At 53.4% G+C, this 17,850-nt stretch overlaps 1 protein-coding gene across 6 annotated transcripts in view; it reads left to right on the forward strand.

The window, feature by feature from the left end:
• The window catches only part of PSD2 (pleckstrin and Sec7 domain containing 2), a 66,988-nt gene continuing 54,958 nt past the window's right edge, over positions 5,821-17,850 (forward strand). For 4 of the 6 annotated variants that reach the window (XM_021084876.1, XM_021084873.1, XM_021084878.1 and 1 more), the window contains exons 1-4: positions 5,821-6,698; positions 6,815-7,026; positions 10,045-10,116; positions 11,407-11,545. The gene's annotated coding sequence lies outside the window, so the exon portion shown is untranslated. Of the gene's footprint in view, positions 6,699-6,814; positions 7,027-10,044; positions 10,117-11,406; positions 11,546-12,835; positions 12,985-17,850 lie in introns of those variants that run through there. The other 2 variants (XM_021084874.1, XM_021084875.1) reach the window with 2 other exon arrangements.

Consider the following 17,850-nt stretch of genomic DNA (forward strand, 5'->3'; position numbering starts at 1 on the left):
TCTGACGAGTATCCATGAGGAAGCTGCTTCCGTCTCTGGCCTGGCCTTGCTCAGTGGGTTAAGGATGTGGCGTTGCCATGAGCTGTGGTGTAGGTTGCGACGTGACTCAGATCCTGCGTTGCTGTGGCTCTAGTGTAGGCCGGTAGCTACAGCTCCCATTCCACCCCAGCCTGGGAACCTCCATATGCTGCCGCCCTACAAAGACAAAAAGACAAAAAGACAAAAAAAAAAAAGAAAAAAGAATGCCCTCCATCCCTTTTCCCTCTCCCGGGTTCTCCTGTTTCCCTGTTACCCTGCTTCCCTGCTTCCTCTCTGTGCTGTTCCGCTAGCATACTAGGCTTGTACCCACCTCAGGGCCTTTGCACTTGCTGTTCCCTCTCTCTGCAGCTCTGGTCTCCCAGATGCTTTGACGACTGATTCTATTGTTTCTTGGGTCTTAGCATAAATGCCACCTCCTCCAGGGTGGTGTGCCTGACTGCCCCAGCTGATGTCTCCATGCTGAAGACACTTTTATATTTCCCTTGATAGGTGATAATTTTGTTTATTTCTTTGTTAGGCATCCTTCTCCCTTTCCCGCCAGGTTTTGAGTCTCAGGTAGGTGTGTCCCTTGTCAGTTTTGTTCCCCACGTCCTCAGTGACTGGCAGCACATAGTAGGTGCACCACACAGGCAGAGCCCTGCTCTTCTGGAATTCACAGTTTAATGGGTGGGGCAGGACTGAGCAAGCAAACAAAAGTTTTGATATATTTTTTGGAGTTCCCATCGTGGTGCAGCAAAAATGAATCTGACTAGGAACCAGGAGGTTGTGGGTTCGATCCCTGGCCTCATTCAGTGGGTTAAGGATCTGGCGTTGCCATGAGCTGTGGTGTAGGTTGCAGATGAGGCTCGGATCTGGCATTGCTCTGGCTGTGGTGTGGGCCGGCAGTTGCAGCTCCAATTCAACCCTAGCCTGGGAATCTCCACATGCAGTGGGTGTGGCCCTAAAAAGCAAAAACAAAAAACAAAAAGAAGTTTTGATATACTTTTTATTATTTTTATTTTATGCATTTATCTTATTGTTATTTTTGCTTATTTATTTATTTATTTTTGTCTTTCTGTCTTTTCTAGGGCCGTACCTGCGGCATGTGGAGGTTCCCAGGCTAGGGGTTTAATTGGAGCTGTAGCCGCTGGCCTACGCCACAGCCACAGCGACTCTGGATCTGAGCCGCATCTGCCACCTACAACAGAGCTCACGGCAACGCCAGATCCTTAACCCACTGAGCGAGGCCAGGGATCGAACCCTCGACCTCGTGGTTCCTAGTCAGGTTTGTTAATGGCTGAGCCACGAAGGGAACTCCTGTATACATTCTTTTTCTCACATTATTCTCTATCATGTTCCAGCCCAAGGGGCTAGATGTAGTTCCCTGTGCTATATAGCAGGATCTCATTGCTTAGTCACTCCACTTGTAAATGCAAACTCCCAGTCCAGTCCATCCTACTCCCTCCCCCTCTGCCTGGCAACCACAAGTCTGTTCCCCAAGTCCATGAGTTTGTTTCTGTGCTATATATTAGATTCCAGATACAAGTGCTATCATATGGTATTTGTCTTTCTCTTTCTGACGTACTTCACTTAGTATGAGCGTCTCTAATTCCATCCGTGTTGCTGCAAATGGCATGATTTTGTTCTCTTTTATGCCTGAGTAGTATTCCATCATGTCTTTGTTCCACATCTTCTTAATCCAGTCATCTGTCCATAGACATTTAGGTTGTTTCCGTGTCTTGGCTGTTGTGAATAGTGCTGCAGTGAACATAGGGGTGCATGTATCTTTTTCAATGAAGGTTTTGTCTGGATATATGCTCAGGAGTGGGATGGCTGGGGTATATTCGATCTATAGTTAGTTTTCTAAGGTACCTCCATACTGTTCTCCATCGTGGTCGTACCAATTTACATTCCCACCAGCAGTGCCGGAGGGTTCCCTTTTCTCCACACCCCCTTCAGCATTTGTTATTTGTGGACTTATTAATGATGGCCATTCTGACTGGTGTGTGGTGGTACCTTGCCGTTTTGACTTGCATTTCTCTTACATTGTAGTTTTGACTTGCTGAGCATTTTTTCATGTGCCTGTTTGCCATCTGCCTATCTTCTTTGGAGAAATGTCTATTCAGGTCTTCTGCCCATTTTTCAATTAGGTTGTTGGCTTTTTTGCTGTTGAGTTGTATAAATTGTATATTTTAGAGATTAAACCCTTGTTAATTGCATCATTTGAAACTATTTTCTCCCATTTCATAGGTTGTCTTTTTTTTTTTTTTTTTTTTTATGGTTTCGTTTGCAGTGCAAACACTTGTAAATTTGATTAGGTCCCATTGATTTGATTTCGTTTTTACTTCTATTGCTTTGGGAGACTGACCTGAGAAAACATTTGTAAGGTTGATGTCAGAGATTGTATAGCCTGTGTTCTCTTCGAGGAGTTTGATGGAGTCTTGTCTTTTTGTGTGTGTGTGTGTGTGTGTGTGTCTTTTTGCCATTTCTTGGGCCGATTCCGAGGCATATGGAGGATCCCAGGCTAGGGGTCGAATCGGAGCTGTAGCCACCGGCCTACACCAGAGCCACAGCAACGCGGGATCCAAGCCTTGTCTGCAACCTACACCACAGCTCACGGCAACGCCAGATCCTTAACCCACTGAGCAAGGCCAGGGATCGATCCTGCAACCTCATGGTTCCTAGTGGGCTTTACTGAGCCACGACGGGAACGCCCATGGTGTCTTGTCTTATGTTTAAGTCTTTAAGCCATTTTGAGTTTATTTTTGTGCATGGCGTGAGGGTGTGTTCTAGTTTCATGGATTTACATGCAGCTGTCTAGTTTTCCCAGCATCACTTGCAGAAGAGACTGTCTTTTTCCCATTTTATATTCTTGCCTCCTTAGTCGAAGATTAAGTGACCCTAGATGTCTGGGTTTATTTCTGAGTTCTCTGTTCTGTACGTTGGTCCGTATGTCTGTTTTGGTACCAGTACCACACTGTCGTGATGACTGTAGCTTTGTAATATTGTCTGAAGTCTGGGAGAGTTAGGCCTTCTGCTTGGTTTTTTTTTCCGTCAGGATTGCTTTGGCAATTCAGGGTCTTTTATGGTTCCATATAAATTTTTGGATGATTTGTTCTAGTTCTGTGAAAAATATGGGTAATTTGATCAGGATTGAATTGAATCTGTAGATTGCTTTGGGTGCTGTGGGCATTTTAACAATATTACTTCTTCCAATCCAGGAGCATGGAATATCTTTCCATTTCTTTGAATCCTTTTTAATTTCCTCAATTGATGTTTTATAGTTCTCAGCATATGAGTCTTTCACATCCTTAGGTTTATTCCTAGGTATTTCATTTTTTGGGGGGTTTGATTTTAGAAGATATTTTTATATTCCTTTTCTAACATTTCATTGTTAGTATACAGAAATGCAACTGATTTCTGAATGTTCAGCTTATATCTTGCTACTTTGCTGAATTCATTGTTTACTGCCAGTAGTTTTTGGGTGGAGTCCTTAGGGTTTTCTGTATATAGCATCATGTCCTCTGCATACAGTGACAGTTTTACCTCTTCTCTTTCAGTTTGGATGCCTTGTATTTCTTTAGTTTGTCTGATTGCTGTGCTAGGACTTCCAGTACTGGAGTGTTGAAAAAAGGGGTGAGAGTGGGCATCCTTGTCTTGTTGCAGATGTTAGCAGGAAGGCTTTCGGCTTTTCTCTGTTGAGTATTATATTGGCGGTGGGTTTGTCATAAATGGTTTTGATTGTGTTCAGGTGTGTTCCCTCTCTACCCCCTTTGGTAAGCGTTTTTATCATGAATGGATGTTGGGTTTTGTCAGATGCTTTTTCTGCATCTTTTGAGACGACCATGTGGTTTTTGACTTTTCTTCTGTTGATGTGGTGCATGATGATTGATTTGCGTAGGTTGAACCATCCTTGTGAACTTGGGATGAATCCCACTTGGTTGTGGTGTATGATCTTTTTTACATGCTGCTGGCTAAAATTTTGTTGAGAATTTTTGTGTCTATATTCATCAAAGATACTGGCCTATAATTTTCTTTTAGGGCCACACCTGCAGCATATGGAAGTTCCTAGGCTGGGGCTCGAATCTGAGCTGCAGGTGCTGGCTGAAGCCACAGCCCCAGCAGCGCTAGATCCGAGCCTCGTCTGCCACCTACACCACAGCTCATGGCAATGCTGGATCCTTAACCCACTGAGTGAGGCCAGGGATCAAACCCACATCCTCATGGATACTAGTTAGGTTCGTAGCCACTGAGCCACAGCAGAAAGTCCATTTTATTAGTTTTAATTGTGGTTAGAGACAACTAACAAAAGCACTGTCTCAACCATTTTGAAGTGTACAGTTCACTAGCATTAAGTACATGCACATTGTTGTGCAATCATCCCTGCTGTCATCTCCAGAATGCTTTTCTTTTTTTTTTTTTTCCTTTTCTTGGGCCGCTCCCGCTCATATGGAGGTTCCTAGGCTAGGGGTCTAATCGGAGTTGTAGCCACCGGCCTACACCAGAGCCACAGCAACACAGGATCCGAGCCGAGTCTGCAACCTACACCACAGCTCAGGGCAACACCGGATCCTTAACCTACCGAGCAAGGCCAGGGATCAAACCTGCAACCTCATGGTTCCTAGTTGGATTCATTAACCACTGAGCCACAACGGGAACTCCCAGAACTCTTTTCATTTTGCAAACCTGAAACTCTGTACCCATTAAACTATAGCGCCCCCTTCTGTACCCCCCAGCCCCTGACGACCACCATTTTACTTTTTGTCTCTATGAATCTGACCACTCTGCAGAGCTCACTTAAGTGGAATCATGCAGTATTTGTCATCTTGTAACTGGCTTATGTCACCTAGGATGATGTCCTTGAGGTTCATCCATGCTGTAGCATGTGTCAGAATTCCCTTCTTCTTTTTTTTTTTTTTTTTTTTTTTTTGTCTTTTTAGGGCTGCACCTGTGGCATGTGGAGGTTCCCAGGCTAGGGATCAAATCGAGCTACAGATGCCGGCCTCGGGAACAGCCACATCAACGCCAGATCTAAGCTATGTGTGTGGCCTACACCACAGCTCACGGCAACACTGGATCCTTAACCCACTGAGCGAGCCCAGGGATCGAACCTGCATTCCTATGGATACTAGTCAGATTTGTTTCTGCTGAGCCAAGACGGGAACTCCAGAATTCCCTTCCTTTTGAAGGACAGTCATGTTGCACTGTGTCTGTGCACCACATTTTATGTCTCCATTCATCCGTTGATGGACACGTGGGTTGCTTCCACCTCTTGGCTCTTGTGAGTCGTGCTGCTATGAACATGGGTGTACAAATATCGTTTCGAGACCTGCTTTTCTGTTCTTTAGTGTATATCCCCAGAAGTGGAATTGTTGGATTATACATTCATTCTATTTTTAATTTTGGGGGGGCGATCGTTTCCTACGGTGGCTGCACCCTTTGACATTCCCACTAATCATGCGCCAGTGTTCCAATTTCTTTGTATCCTCACCAACACTTATTTCCTGCCTTTTTTAAAGTAGTCATTCTAATGGATGGGAGGTGGAATCTCGCCGTGGTTTTGATGTGTGTTTCTCTAATGAAGAGGATACACATTTTGAAGGAACCACGCTTGGAGAGAACGGAGGTCAGGGGCCTCTTAGCTCTGGTGGTCCAGAAGGTATTTCAATGGGGCCTTTGGAGTTCCCATCATGGCTCAGCAGAGACGAATCTGACAAGCGTCCATGAGGATGCAGGTTTGATCCCCGACCTTGCTCAGTGGGTTAAGGATCCAGCGTTGCTGTGGCTCTGGTGTAGGCCAGTGGTTACAGCTCTAATTCGACCCCTAGCCTGGGAACCTCCATATGCTGTGGGTGTGGCCCTAAAAAGACAAAAATAAAATAAACTGGGCCTAAAAGACAGGGAGGAGGCAGGCACTGGAGGACCTGGGGGAAGAACACTTCCCGAAGAGGAAACAGAAGCGCGAGGGGCCTGAAGCCATGTGTTTGCTGGAGAAATAGTGAGTAATGGGCGAGGGCATGGGGGTGGGAGATGAGGTCTGAGGGGCGGGCTAGGTGATCCGAGGCTTTAGGCGTGGAAAGGAATTTGTATTTGCAGTTTACAGTAAGCACTGGTTTCCTTAGGTGTGGGCGGGAGAGGGGTGGAGGGGAACACGGCACAGGAGGGACAGAGGGAAAATGGGGCTGACTGGGCAGTGATGGCGCTGTGCGTGACAGGGACAGGTGCACACATGGGCACTTGGTGCTTTCGGGTGTGTGTGCCTGTGTGTGTGCACCTGGCGGCCTGGGCGTGTGGGTGCTTGTGTGTGTGTGTGTCTGGCCACTCCCAGAGGCCCCCGTTCCATAGGTGATCGTCTCTCTCAAGTGCATCCTGTGCCCACCTCCCTGCTTCCGCATGGCCGCCCCAGCCAGCAGGGTGCAGTGCTGCTTCCGCGGCTCCTGCCAGCAGCCTGGAAAGCAGCAAGAAGGATCCGGAGCCATACGTAAGAGTTGAGGCTGGTCTCCGAGAATGATGAAGTCTTTGAGGGTTTGGAGACGACGGCTTGCCCGCCCGAGGCCAGGAGATGGATGACGCGGCGCCTCACCTTTGCAATGGACGCGGGGGCCAAGGACTGGGTAACCCGGGCGGGCTGATGCAGTACCGAGAAAGGCCGCACGGGGGCAGCCGAGGACCCTGAGGAGGTGAAGGGGAGGGAGGAAGCGGTGGGAGAGGAAGGCGGGGCTGGAGGGGTGGGACCGAGGGGCGGGCAGATCTGGGGGCGAACTCTGCGGGGCTCTGTGTTTGTTTCTGCCTCCAGCGACTGTGCGTGTGAGAATAAAAGAAAGCCACGAGCTCATCACCATCCCGGTGGAGTCTCATTTTATCCTCAGCCACATCCTCACAGGCTCAGAGAAGTGCAGCCGCTTGCCCAAGGTCACTCAGCAGGGCGTTTAGACCAGGCCTGCTTGACCTTCGCCTGTGCTCTAACTACTGCCTGCCGTGAATGACGCCCTCTGCAGATGAGTGCTGGTTTGTTGATCTGTCTCTTGGCGCTCCCTGGCCCCCACCATTCCTACTTCATCAGAGCAGGCTCCCTCTTGGGCAGGACCACGACAGCCTGGGGAGGGAGGCTAGGACTTCCGACCCCTCCCTGAGGTCCTCCCTTTGGGAGGAGGGGGTTCGGGACTCTGGGGTGAGCTCAGATGTATTCCCATCATCACGGGAATAACAAGGTGTAGTAACATCAACCCTTGTTCTGACTTTCCTCTTGGCTGAGGGCTGCGGCCTGAGCCCCTGGCCTGCCTCTGGAGCCCCGGCTCTCCCTGCTGAATCTCAACTGAGCATCAGGCCCAAGTCTCAAGGACTGTAAATGGGATACCACCAGAGTCCGCCCCATCTATTTCTTTTCTTTTCAGAGCCGTACCTGCAGCATATGGAAGTTCTCAGACTAGGGGTCGAATCGGAGCCCATCTGCAACCTACACTGAAGCTTGAGGCAACACCAGATCCTAACCCACTGGGCAAGGCCAGGGATCAAACCCTCATCCTCATGGCTACTAGTTGGTTTTGTTTTTGTTTTTTTTTTTTTTTTTTTTGTCTTTTTGCCTTTTCTTGGGCCGCTCCAGCGGCATATGGAGGTTCCCAGGCTAGGGGTCGAATCGGAGCTGTAGCCACCAGCCTACGCCAGAGCCACAGCAACGCAGGATCCGAGCCATGTCTGCGACCTACACCACAGCTCATGGCAACGCTGGATCGTTAACCCACTGAGCAAGGGCAGGGATCGAACCCGCAACCTCATGGTTCCTAGTCGGATTCGTTAACCACTGCGCCACGACGGGAACTCCTACTAGTTGGTTTTTAACCCACTGAGCTGCAAGGGGAGCTCCGGTGGTTTGGCCATCTTTGCAGAAAAAGTACATGGATAGTTTTAGCTGAGACCACTGAACAGAGGGGGCAGACTGAGGCCCAGAGGGAAACAGAAAGGCATCCAAGGTCATGCAGCGATGCAGGGGCTGTGGCCCTATGCACTTTCATTGGAAAGGGCTAGAAATCTCCTCTCTAACCCTCCTGCCAGCTACCCATCTTGCTTGCACACCTCATGTGACAGGGAGCTCACTGCCTTAAAAGGCAGCCTGTTCCATGGTAGGACAGTTCCTTTTAGTGACACCAGACTGGCTTTCTTGTGCTGTCTCCTGGTTCCCCTTCCACCCCGTGGAGCACCAGCACCCACCTCTGTGTGCTGCATGCATGCCCCAGCCGGCTCTAGCGAGGTCTGTGCCCTGTCACCGCTATGCCAGCCTTCTCTCCAGCTTACAGGTCCCAGACCCCCAGAAGTAACCTTTCCGGCCCTCCATCTCCACCGCGTAACCTCTGGGTGGGAATGGGCTCTTCTCTGGTGACTACCTTTTTCTCGGTCCAAAACATGTGTTTGTGATGGGAAGTTAGAAAATGCACACCAGGAAAAACTATCCCCCATCCCACGCCTCGAAGACAAGCTCTGCCAGCTCCCCAGGACTTTCCCTCCAGACGGATGCCAGTGTGTGTGTTGGTACAGTCGGGGGGAGTAAACATTTTGCACACACAGAAAAGTTGAACAAAGTCTACCCATGTAGCCACTGCCCAGATCTGACAGTTTATATTTGCTCTCTCATCATCCGAGCATCTCCCCTCCCTCCATCTGTTCATCTGTGTTTTTTTTTTTGTTTTTTTCCCTGTGCCTGTGGCATATGGAAGTTCCCAGGCCAGGGGTTCAACCCACGCCACAGCAGTGACCTAAGCCTGGGTCCTTAAATTGCTGTGCCACCAGGGAACTGCAGTTATCCCCATTTCAGAGCTGAGGAAATTGAGGCACTGAGAGCTTAAGTTACCTGCCCACATTGACCCAGTCACACCTGGGCTGGGAATTGGGTCTAGGCGTCGTGGTCTTTTTTTTTTTGGGGGGGTGTCTTTTTGCCTTTCTTGAGCTGCTCCTGCGGCATAGGTTCCTAGGCTAGGGGTCTAATTGGAGCTGTAGCCACCGGCCTACGTCACAGGCACAGCAACGCGGGATCCAAGCCTCATCTGTGACCCACACCACAGCTCAGGGCTATGCTGGATCCTTTACCCACCAAGCAAAGCCAGGGATTGAACCCACAACCTCATGGTTCCTAGTTGGATTCGTTAACCACTGCGCCACAATGGGAACTCCAAGGCATCATGGTCTTGACCACTCCCTCTGTTGCCTCTTTTTGGGTCTTTGTTCTTTTTTGTTTGTTTTTGTCTTTTTAGGGCTGCACCCGGGGCATGTGGAGGTTCCCAGGCTGGGGGTCCAATCAGAGCTGTAGCCGCTGGCTTACACCACAGCCACAGCCAGGCGGGATCCGAGCTGCGTCTGCGACCTACACCACAGCTCACGGCAACACCGGATCCTTAACCCACTGAGCCGGTAGGGATGAACCTGCGTCCTCAAGGCTGCGAGTCGGATTGTTTCCACTGCGCCATGATGGGAACTCCTCTTTTTGGCTTTGGATGTTGTCTGCCTCCGTCTCCCAGCTTCTTCAAGCATGCTGGGTATGCTTCTAGGTCTTTTTTTTTTTTTTTTTTTTTTTTTCTTTTTGCTATTTCTTTGGGCTGCTCCCGCGGCATATGGAGGTTCCCAGGCTAGGGGTCGAATAGGAGCTGTAGCCACCAGCCTAAACCAGAGCCACAGCAACGCGGGATCCGAGCCTGTCTGCAACCTACACCACAGCTCACGGCAACACGGATCGTTAACCCACTGAGCAAGGGCAGGGATCGAACCCGCAACCTCATGTTCCTAGTTGGATTCATTAACCACTGGCCACACGGGAACTCCTGCTTCTAGGTCTTTATCCAGGTTATTGATTCCAAAAAACTCCCCCAAACCTATGGACCAAATAAGTCCAAGGCCAAGGACGGCGCGTGGCGGCTCGCCTCTCAAGACCTGCTCTCCCAGGTTTTGCTGGTCCCTTCATCTCCTGGACCCTTGGGTTGTACCCACCTCTTGGCTCTGGTGAATGATGCTCCTATCAAGCTTGTTAACTGTTATCAGGTTCTGCCGGCCCTTCCCACCGCGCTGACTCTCATCAAGGTCTCGGTGACGTCCACGTCGTTAGGGCTCAAGGTCAGTTTTCAGTTCTCATGTCACGTGAACCATCAGGCGTGTTTGACACCGTCCATCTCTTTCCTCCTTGAAGTGGTTGCTTCCCTTGGTGACGGGACCCCACATGCTCCCGCTTTTCCTCTACCTTTCCAGATGCTTCTTCCCCGCCCACCGCATCCTGCGGGAGCCCCTCAGGGCTTCTTTCCTCCCGTACCCGCCCCCACTGCCCCCCGTGGCCTCAGGACTTCCCTGGAATGTCCATCGCCACCCCCAGCCTTGCTCACGTGTCCACTGTCGGTCGGGCATCTCCGCCTGGGCGGCCAGCTGATGTCTCAGCCGCCACCTGTGCCCCTGCAACACCTTCTTCTCCACGGCCCCACCTGCTTCCTGGCAGCTCCATCTTCCTGTTCAGGTCCTCACGTTACTCTTCACTCCTTTTTTTAAAAAAAATATGTATTTTTATTAGAGTTGATTTACAGCGTTTCTCCAGTTTCTGTTGTACAGCAAAGCGACGCAGTCACAGCTGTTCCCTGAGCTGCGCGGTGGGAGCCCGTTGCCCCTCACCCCCTCTTCTCCACTCACACCGCCCCTTTCTCTTACACCCCACACCCCACCCCGAATTCATCGTATTGGCTTTCACTTCAAAACACATCCAGAGTCTGGCCACTTCTCACCAGCTCCACTGCCACCACCCTGGGCCGAGTCCCTGTCACCTGGGACTGTCACTGCCTCCTCGCTGGTCTCCAGGCCCAGCCCCAACCCCTCCGACCCAGCCCCAACACAGCAGCCAGAGGGACCCTTTGAAACTGCAAGTCAAATCAGGCCAGTTCTTTTTCCCAAGGCTTGGGTGGCTCTCATGTCATTCAGAGTCAAAGCCAAAGTCCTTACAGTGGCCTCCAAGGTCCTATGTCAGCCGGCCCCCGACTTCTCCACCTCCTCTCCGCCACACTCCTCTGTTCCCTCTGCTCTTTGCTGTTCCAGGAAAACACCAGGCACACGCCAGCCTCAGGGTCTTTGCACTGGCTGTTCCTGTTCCTTGGAAATCTCACCCCCGCCCCCAGATGGCTACACGACAAATTCGTTTACCTCTTTCTGTCTTTGCTCAAATTCACCCTCTCAAGGTGTCCACCAGTGGCCCCGTGTTTAAGTTGCAACACCCCTCCCCCATGTACCCTCCTGATAGCTGTCCTGCTGCCCTCTTTCCCCTGTAAGCTGCCCTCCCTCCTGCACTCATCATTGTCTATAATATTATACCTTTTACTTATTCATTATTTCTTTCTGCCCCCCCCCAACCCAATGGGCGTGCTTCAGGAGGGCAAGGATTTTCACCGCTTTTGTTTACTGATACGATTCACCTGGAACAGAGACCGTGTCGTGGCTCAGGAACAGTTTGCTGAACGCAGGAAGGAAGGACGATAATTTGGAAAGGGGTCTGCGGTCTAAAAATGGGGTGAGTTCCCTCTGTGGTGCAATGGATGGGTACTATTACTGGAGCGCTGGGATGCAGGTTTGATCCCTGACCTGGCGTTGCTGCAGCTGTGACATTTGTGACTCAAACGCCTCAGATTAAAAAAAAGAAGAAGAATCTGGGAGCCAAGAAAAGGTGGGCTTCTGGCGTGGCCAGGCTCATCGAGCTCAGTGCTGTCCGCTGAGCAGCAGCAGCTTCCTCTTCCTGGGGACTCCTCTCCGGTTTCCTCTGGGACCTGCCCCTCCTACCATCAGCCCCTGTGGATCCCCCACTCCTCACTCCTGGGGGGTGGGCAGTAGCTCCTTAGGCCACAGTGGCTGGTTCAGGGCTGTGCATATTTTGCGGGCGGGGCCAAGGACTGAATCCTAAGACTTTTGCTTCCATCCTTGGGCTAGGGAGGGCTTCTTCCCGCAAAGCTGGACGTTAGGTCAGAGCTGACTGAGCTGCATTTTTTTGGAGGGGCTTGCCTGGCAATGAATACGGGGAGGAATACGGGGTTCCCGATGTGGAGAAGGACCACCTGCGGGAACCTGGATTTACTCGATCCCCCCTTTCACTGCAGCCCGTTTCTGTCACTTACAACCGCTTGTATTGTACCTGCCTGAGCTCCTGAACCGGGGAATGAGGGAGAGGGTGAGTGGAGCCCGCAGGTGCAGCCCCAGGTGGGATGGGCTCGGCACACGAGGGTGTTCAGTTGTCAGTGCTGAGTGGAGAGAACATGGGAACAGATTTGCCTTGGTCCTGTCGTCGTGGAGCCCCCAAGCTGTCAGGAGAGAAGGCCATGGACACTAATGGGGCAAGAACAGCTGCTCTATCAGCGTCAAACTAAGCTGAGATGGATCGCGCCCAAGGCAGGGAGGCAAGTAGGGAGGGGGATGTCTCCCCTTCCTGAGCTGTCGCTCCCCCATCCCCTCCCGTGCAGGCGGAAGAGCCCAGTTGAAGTGCACACCGGGGACAAATTACACACCAGAGAGCGGAGTCTGGGGTCCTTTCCTTTTTTTTTTTTTAAACTTGGTGGTGTAGGTCACCTAACTTTCCTAGCTTCATTGTCCTCATGGGTAAAATGGGATGAATGATGTCCACCTCACAGGGATTCTGCGAGGACGAAATGGGATAATGCGTGAAATGAGAGAATGCCAAGAACTTAGCGTGAACCTGGCTCACCCAACAGCCTTAATTCAAGGCAGCTGCTCTGATACCCTCGGTCTCGCGCCTGTGCGTGTCTGGTGGAGCAGGTGCAAGTCTCACAGATGCCAGCAGGTGGCGCCCCGACCTCAAAAGAGCCCATTCCAGGCCGGGGACGCGCGGAAGGGCTCCGGAAGGGGTTGGGCCGGGCGGCCTGTGGCTTTTCTGCCAGTTAGACGCCTGCCTTCTCGGCTGAGCTCCAAGAGGGACCTGTCCTCCCATCAGTTCCACGGAAGGTGGGCCTGGGTCACCGTGAGATAATCGGTGGAGCCTCAGTTTTCTGTCTGTGTTGTGAAAGCGCATGGTTTTCGGAGACGACCTGAACCAAGTTAAGGAAATGGTCAGGTTGGTCCAGGTAGAGAACTTGCAGAACGAGCGAGCATCCAGCACGGAGGTGGGTTACAGAGGGCCTGCGACTGGACCTCAGGGCGCGGCTGGGCCTGCTGCTGAGGCAAGGGGATGACCTCTGTGACCGCTCTTCGCTTCCTTTCTGGAAAAGGGAGAGGGACAGAGCCGGGCTGTCCCGCGCGGAGGACCCAGGACCTGGGTGCGTGGCGCTGTGACGCGGGACGCTCTGGTAGTTCGGAGTGTGACCACCAGAGGGAGGCAGAGAGCCTCGTGGGCCTCGCGCGGCTCCCCTTCTAGCCCCGAGCTCGCCTTCCCTGGACCTTCCCGGTTGGCGGCGCCCTGTCCCAGGTCCCTCCGCTTTGAAAGAGGCTTGTCTCCCTCCCTCCAGCTGGGTTTCCCGGGGCAACACGTGCAGTGCGGGGAAGGGTGCGCTTCAATCCTAGCTCAGGTGAGCCCCATCGCCTGGGCCTCCGAAACCGGACTGGTATCTACTGGGCACTCTCATCCCAGCAGCTCCGACTTCCTGAGATGGGCTGGTGTTAGCTCCCCAAGGGTAAGGATTTGGGGCGCAGAAGGAGATCTTTCTCTAAGCCCTCATTAAGCCAGGCCTGGATGGCCAGCTGGACCTCCGGAAGCCGTGGCGGGCACCCCATCCCACCCTGGCCAGTTCCGGGCATTCTCCTGGACGGGCTCCCAGAGGCCCACAAAGGCCCTCAGACAAAGTTCTGGGCCAGGCTTTGCCTGTGCCCCGGGCCCGCAGCCGGCTGGCTCTAGGCACTGCAAGTCCCTGGCACTCCTCGTGGGGCTTTGTCCACCAGCCCCGGACCAGTGCTGGCAGGGCCAGGTTTGCCGGGGAGGGGGTGGGGCAGTTCTCAGAGCCTGAGCAGGCTCCCTCAGCTCCTGCCCATGGCCTTGCTCCCTCCAAGGGGCCTTGCTCAGGAGTGCCCTGCCTTCTCCTCTTGGCTGCAAGCCCCAGTCTTCACCTTCTTCAGGGGCCTGCTTCTCTTCTGCTCAGGTGTCATTCATCCATCCATTCATATGATACTTGCTGAGCTCCTGCTACACTCGAGACCGTTACTAGATGCTGGGGATCCAGTGTTGACAAGATACCCAGTCCCTGTGCTTTTTAGGGTTCACAGTCTGGGTGACATGAGGCAGGAGACTGGTAAAACCCACACCTAAAATGTGATTTCATCTTGTGATAAAATGGGGTGAAGCAGAGAAGCCCCCGGAAGCTCCACCTAGAGAGCTTTTCCCCCCAGGAAATCATCTGATAGGCTGTAAGCTGTGGAGGGAGGGACTTAGTCTGGGCCCTGCACCCCCCTCCCAGGGCCTGGCACACAAGCACACAGTAAATACTTGTTGAATGAATGCATGAATCCTTAACCTCACAGCCAAGGGCTGCCAGGGGCTATGGTCTTTCTGCCTCACCCTCCCTCCCAGTTAGCACAGGAGTCACAGGTAACGTTGGGGCTGAACAGACAAGACCCTGGGCTCCCAGGTTGCCACCTCCAGCCGCTCTGGCTCCCAGCCTCCCTGGCTCCTCACTGCACGGCTTCTCTGCCTCCAGCCCTGTCAGAGTCCCAAGGGCCATGCGTGGATTCGCCCATGACCTCTCGTGCATCCATCCTTGGGCTCTATTGCCTTTTGTGCTGGCTCTGGGCTCAGGAGGAGCTGGGGACCCAGCGAGGAGGGAGCAGGGTCCTGGCCCTCCTGGACCGTCCAGTTCAGACCGTGTGATATGTGTCGTGAAGCAGGAGGAGGATGGCGCTGTCACAGAAGTGAAGGAGCACATTTCCTGCCTTTCTGGAGCTTGGGGGCAGTGATGGCAGTGGCGGGAAGGACACAGACCAGAACCAGGAGAAGTGAGTAGACACGTGGTGTACAGACAGGTGTTGTGGAAGAAAAGAAAGCCGGTGAAGGGGACACGTAGGTGAGGGAGGGGTTGGTATTTTAGGGAGGGTGTTGGGGAAGATGACATTTGAGCAGAGAGCTGAAGGGGGTGAGGGGTGAGTCATGCAACTATGGGGGGGCAGAGGTTAGAGGAGGCACAGGGAACAGCAAGTGCAAAGGCCCTGAGGTTGGAGCTTTCCTGATGTGACAGAGGAGCAGCAAGCAGGCCAGTGTGGCTAGGGAGGTGTGACGCCAGAGAGGTGACCGGGACCAGAGCATGTGGGACCTTGTAGCCATTGTAAGACTTGGCTTGAGTCTTAGTGACAAGGGAGCCATTTGAGGATTTTTTTTTTTGCTTTCTAGGGCCACACTCGTGGCATATGGAAGTTCCCAGGCTAGGGGTCTAATTAGAGCTGTAGCTGCCAGTCTACGCCAGAGTCACAGCAACGCCAGGTCAGAGCCGTGTCTGCGACCTACACCACAGCTCACGGCAACGCCGGATCCTTAACCCACTGAGCAAGGCCAGGGATCGAACCCGCAACCTCATGGTTCCTAGTCGGATTTGTTTCCGGTAAGCCCTGACGGGAACTCCCCATTTGAGGATTTCGAACACTGGAGTGACCTGATCTGACTGCCATTGAACAGGGCCCATCCGGCTGCAGTGCCGGAATGTGGGTAGGGGGCTGTGTGGAAGCTGGGGGACCAGTGAGGAGGCGACAGGAATAATCCCGGGAGTGAGGATGGAGGCTCAGGCCAGGTGGTGGCCGTGGAACTGATGAGAAGTGGCCAGTTGGAGACCTACCTTGAAAGCAAATCCCATAGGATTTGTTGAGGGATTGGCTGGGGGGTGTGAGCCGATGACAGGCAAGGACAGCTAGCGCCCCGTTTTTCCGCCTGCGCCGATGGCAGGATGCTGGTGGCGTTCACTGCCCCGAGGAAGCTGTGGTTGGGCCAAGTCGGGGCTGCTCTTTGGACATCCTAGTGGACCCTTCAGACCACACGTTGGCTGTGAGGGTCTGACATCAGGGGGAAAAGATCGGGGCTGAGACTCATCGGGGTTGCGAAGGGCCTTGAAGCCAAGGTGGGCACACCACGGCACAGCAGGGGGACAAGACGGACGACCGCACCCTGGGGCACCTTTAGAGGGGAGGGAGGGGAGGGGCATGGGCAAAGGAAGACGAAGGGCAGAGCCAGCAAGGTGGGAGGAAAACCAGGACAGTGTGGCTCCTGCTGGACAAGAGGAGAACATAGTTCCAGAAGGAGGGGGTGACCTACTATGCCAAATGCCGGCAATAAGTTAAGATGAGGTCTGAGAATTGACTTTGGGATTTGGCGTCTGAGCGGTCCCTTTGGACAAAGAGCAGAAAGAGGCGGCCCCTCCAGTTAGAGCCGGTCAAGTGGGCACACAGCAGGGAGACGGCTCGGTGTCAAGGGGAAGGCTTCCCTCGCCCAGCCAGTGCAGCCTTGTACCAGGCAGCCAGCATGGTGCGAGCACAGCGGGCTGGCTCTCAGCTCCCTCTCTAGCCCTCACCCCCGCAGGGGGCCTTGCGCAGTGCCCGACCTGAACCTCGGTACTCAGCAGCTGTGTCGGTGACCTTGATGAGTGGTGTCAGTGGAGACCAGATGGAGGGAGTGGGGATGAGGGGCTCAGGGTCAGATTGGAGCATGTTCAGGAGGGAATGGGAAAGGAGTTGAAGAGCGTGGATTTTTCTAGGAGCTTTGCTGTGCTGGGTGGGGGGAGGAGGGACAGGGACAGCAGCTAGAAGGGGCTCTAGGGTTGGGAGGAATCAGTCAGGTGAGGGCCGGGGAGGGGAAGGCCTCCCAGGAGGGGGACCAGCAAGAGCAAAGTGAGCTCATTAGGAAAGGCTGGAGCGTGGGAGCGTGGGAGGCTCCTGGCCTATGACCTTGGAGGCGGGAAGTGTCAGGAGAGATCCTGGAGAGGTGGCCCGTCGCCCTCACCTTGGGGGCAGGGTTGGAGCATGGCTGGCACACACTTGGTGCTTGCAGAGGCCCTGGGCTTGCCCGGGAGTCCCTCCCCAGCCTCTCCTGCCCAGGCCTCCGTCCCGCAGCTGGCACCTGGGCAATGGTGGTTTCAAGTGTTCTCTGAGTCAGGCCTGGACCCGAGTGCCTCCCCCATGGCTGGCAGTTCTCAGGTTCCGGGCTCTTCTCCTCCATGGATGCCCCACCCTGTTGAGGCTGAGGAAGAGCAGGAGCCCCTGCCTGGGCCTAAGGAGGCAGGTGGTCAGGAAGAGGCCTCGGGGTGGCAAAGGCTGTGATGGGCCGAGTCGGCCGGGAACCATGTCCCCTGCCGCTGTCCACCTGGAGGGCCGGCCTCCCTGAGACGCACGCTCAGGAGGAGTGGGCGCAGCTGCCGAGGCTTCTTTCCCTGGAGGGATGCTGGGGCACGTATTGCCTTCTGGCTGCTGGTTGAGCGGACACTGACCTTGTTCCTTTCAAGGCAAAAGTGGCCACAAGGAATAGTGACAATAGTCCTCCCTCCTGTGCGCGTGGCAGCCACAGCCCTCTCTCGCACAGAGCCACCTGTGCCTCGTGACAGTCCTTTGAGCCTGTCGACAAGTTCCACTAGTCACGGGAAAATGGGGCTCAGGGAGGGGATACAGCTGCCCGTGGCCACACAGCCAGGAAGCAGCAGTGGTCAGACTAGAACCCAGGGCTCCCGGTCCTGGCCAGCTCATGCCCCCTGCAGAAGGCTTGCAGAGTTTGACAGGTCAGGGAGCCCAGTCCTGTGTACCAGCCTGGCTCACATTAGGCGCAGAGCCAGCCAGACCCTCCCTCTCTCTGGTTTTTTTTTTTTTTCACATATAGTTACTACGCCATGCGGTGCGGGGGTTGCTGAGGTA

This window comes from Sus scrofa, chromosome 2, assembly GCF_000003025.6.
Source record: "Sus scrofa isolate TJ Tabasco breed Duroc chromosome 2, Sscrofa11.1, whole genome shotgun sequence".
Taxonomy (NCBI): domain Eukaryota; kingdom Metazoa; phylum Chordata; class Mammalia; order Artiodactyla; family Suidae; genus Sus; species Sus scrofa.